The sequence below is a fragment of the Heptranchias perlo genome, unplaced genomic scaffold (genome assembly GCF_035084215.1).
Source record: "Heptranchias perlo isolate sHepPer1 unplaced genomic scaffold, sHepPer1.hap1 HAP1_SCAFFOLD_374, whole genome shotgun sequence".
Classification (NCBI taxonomy): domain Eukaryota; kingdom Metazoa; phylum Chordata; class Chondrichthyes; order Hexanchiformes; family Hexanchidae; genus Heptranchias; species Heptranchias perlo.
In genome coordinates, this window is record NW_027139386.1 from 50,986 (window position 1) to 55,000 (window position 4,015).

The following is a 4,015-nucleotide window of genomic DNA, read 5'->3' on the forward strand; positions in this document are numbered from 1 at the left end:
GTGTATCTCTGATACTGTCAGTGAGTGAGGGATCGATACTGTATCTCTCTCTCTCTCTCTCTCTCTGTATATCAGTGTGGGACTGATCCTGTGTCTGTGTATCTCTGATACTGTCAGTGAGTGAGGGATCGATACTGTATCTCTCTCTCTCTCTCTGTATATCAGTGTGGGACTGATCCTGTGTCTGTGTATCTCTGATACTGTCAGTGAGTGAGGGATCGATACTGTCTGTCTCTCTCTCTCTCTCTGTATATCAGTGTGGGACTGATCCTGTGTCTGTGTATCTCTGATACTGTCAGTGAGTGAGGGATCGATACTGTATCTCTCTCTCTCTCTCTCTCTGTATATCAGTGTGGGACTGATCCTGTGTCTGTGTATCTCTGATACTGTCAGTGAGTGAGGGATCGATACTGTATCTCTCTCTCTCTCTCTCTATATATATATCAGTGTGGGACTGATCCTGTGTCTGTGTATCTCTGATACTGTCAGTGAGTGAGGGATCGATACTGTCTCTCTCTCTCTCTCTCTGTATATTAGTGTGGGACTGATCCTGTGTCTGTGTATCTCTGATACTGTCAGTGAGTGAGGGATCGATACTGTATCTCTCTCTCTCTCTGTATATCAGTGTGGGACTGATCCTGTGTCTGTGTATCTCTGACACTGTCAGTGAGTGAGGGATCGATACTGTATCTCTCTCTCTCTCTCTCTGTATATCAGTGTGGGACTGATCCTGTGTCTCTCTATCTCTGATACTGTCAGTGAGTGAGGGATCGATACTGTATCTCTCTCTCTCTCTCTCTCTCTCTGTATATCAGTGTGGGACTGATCCTGTGTCTCTCTATCTCTGATACTGTCAGTGAGTGAGGGATCGATACTGTATCTCTCTCTCTCTGTATATCAGTGTGGGACTGATCCTGTGTCTGTTTATCTCTGATACTGTCAGTGAGTGAGGGATCGATACTGTATCTCTCTCTCTCTCTCTCTCTCTCTGTATATCAGTGTGGGACTGATCCTGTGTCTGTGTCTCTGATACTGTCAGTGAGTGAGGGATCGATACTGTATCTCTCTCTCTCTCTCTCTCTCTCTCTCTGTATATCAGTGTGGGACTGATCCTGTGTCTGTGTATCTCTGATACTGTCAGTGAGTGAGGGATCGATACTGTATCTCTCTCTCTCTGTATATCAGTGTGGGACTGATCCTGTGTCTCTCTATCTCTGATACTGTCAGTGAGTGAGGGATCGATACTGTATCTCTCTCTCTCTCTCTCTGTATATCAGTGTGGGACTGATCCTGTGTCTGTGTATCTCTGATACTGTCAGTGAGTGAGGGATCGATACTGTATCTCTCTCTCTCTCTGTATATCAGTGTGGGACTGATCCTGTGTCTGTGTATCTCTGATACTGTCAGTGAGTGAGGGATCGATACTGTATCTCTCTCTCTCTCTCTCTGTATATCAGTGTGGGACTGATCCTGTGTCTGTGTATCTCTGATACTGTCAGTGAGTGAGGGATCGATACTGTATCTCTCTCTCTCTCTCTCTGTATATCAGTGTGGGACTGATCCTGTGTCTGTGTATCTCTGATACTGTCAGTGAGTGAGGGATCGATACTGTCTCTCTCTCTCTCTCTCTGTATATCAGTGTGGGACTGATCCTGTGTCTGTGTATCTCTGATACTGTCAGTGAGTGAGGGATCGATACTGTATCTCTCTCTCTCTCTCTCTCTGTATATCAGTGTGGGACTGATCCTGTGTCTGTGTATCTCTGATACTGTCAGTGAGTGAGGGATCGATACTGTATCTCTCTCTCTCTCTCTCTCTATATATATCAGTGTGGGACTGATCCTGTGTCTGTGTATCTCTGATACTGTCAGTGAGTGAGGGATCGATACTGTCTCTCTCTCTCTCTCTCTGTATATTAGTGTGGGATTGATCCTGTGTCTGTGTATCTCTGATACTGTCAGTGAGTGAGGGATCGATACTGTATCTCTCTCTCTCTCTGTATATCAGTGTGGGACTGATCCTGTGTCTGTGTATCTCTGACACTGTCAGTGAGTGAGGGATCGATACTGTATCTCTCTCTCTCTCTCTGTATATCAGTGTGGGACTGATCCTGTGTCTCTCTATCTCTGATACTGTCAGTGAGTGAGGGATCGATACTGTATCTCTCTCTCTCTCTCTCTCTCTCTGTATATCAGTGTGGGACTGATCCTGTGTCTCTCTATCTCTGATACTGTCAGTGAGTGAGGGATCGATACTGTATCTCTCTCTCTCTCTCTCTCTGTATATCAGTGTGGGACTGATCCTGTGTCTGTGTATCTCTGATACTGTCAGTGAGTGAGGGATCGATACTGTATCTCTCTCTCTCTCTCTCTCTCTCTCTGTATATCAGTGTGGGACTGATCCTGTGTCTGTGTATCTCTGATACTGTCAGTGAGTGAGGGATCGATACTGTATCTCTCTCTCTCTGTATATCAGTGTGGGACTGATCCTGTGTCTCTCTATCTCTGATACTGTCAGTGAGTGAGGGATCGATACTGTATCTCTCTCTCTCTCTCTCTCTCTCTGTATATCAGTGTGGGACTGATCCTGTGTCTGTGTATCTCTGATACTGTCAGTGAGTGAGGGATCGATACTGTATCTCTCTCTCTCTCTCTCTGTATATCAGTGTGGGACTGATCCTGTGTCTCTCTATCTCTGATACTGTCAGTGAGTGAGGGATCGATACTGTATCTCTCTCTCTCTCTCTCTCTCTCTGTATATCAGTGTGGGACTGATCCTGTGTCTCTCTATCTCTGATACTGTCAGTGAGTGAGGGATCGATACTGTATCTCTCTCTCTCTCTCTCTCTCTGTGTATCAGTGTGGGACTGATCCTGTGTCTGTGTATCTGATACTGTCAGTGAGTGAGGGATCGATACTGTATCTCTCTCTCTCTCTCTCTGTATATCAGTGTGGGACTGATCCTGTGTCTGTGTATCTCTGATACTGTCAGTGAATGAGGGATCGATACTGCATCTCTCTCTCTCTCTCTCTCTCTCTGTATATCAGTGTGGGACTGATCCTGTGTCTGTGTATCTCTGATACTGTCAGTGCATGATGGATAGGTACTGTGGGCTCGATTTTAGCACGCACGATCGGGTGTGTTGATGGCGGGGGGACTACGAAAATCGGGGATTCCCGGGGTGGGGCGGGAGCCCGGCTCCAACCTGCCCCGTTTCCGGGTTCCCCACTGACACGCTGACATGCGCGTGCAGCCCCCGCATGTGGGACTCCCGCCAGCAATTAAAGCCGGCGGGGTGCCACTTAAAGTAATTGAACAGGTCCTTCAGGTTGTTTACGGACCTGATCGACATGTTATTTTAGCAGGGATGGGATTTTGCAACTGACTGGGACTCTTTCCCGTCCTGTGTATCTCTGATACTGTCAGTGAGTGAGGGATCGATACTGTATCTCTCTCTCTCTCTCTCTCTCTGTATATCAGGGTGGGACTGATCCTGTGTCTGTGTATCTCTGATACTGTCAGTGAGTGAGGGATCGATACTGTATCTCTCTCTCTCTCCTAGTATGTCAGGGTGGGACTGATCCTGTGTCTTTTTTTTTATTCGTTCATGGGATGTGGGCGAGTCCAGCATTTATTGCCCATCTCTAATTGCCCTTGAGAAGGTGGTGGTGAGCCGCCTTCTTGAACCGCTGCAGTCCGTGTGGTGAAGGTTCTCCCACAGTGTTGTTAGGATGGGAGTTCCAGGATTTTGACCCAGTGACGATGAAGGAACGGCCGATATATTTCCAAGTCGGGATGGTGTGTGACTTGGAGGGGAACGTGCAGGTGGTGTTGTTCCCATGTACCTGCTGCTCTTGTCCTTCTAGGTGGTAGAGGTCGCGGGTTTGGGAGGTGCTGTCGAAGAAGCCTTGTCGAGTTGCCGCAGTGCATCCTGTGGATGGTCCACACTGCAGCCACTGTGCGCCGGTGGTGAAGGGAGTGAATGTTTAGGGTGGTGGATGGGGTGCCAATCAAG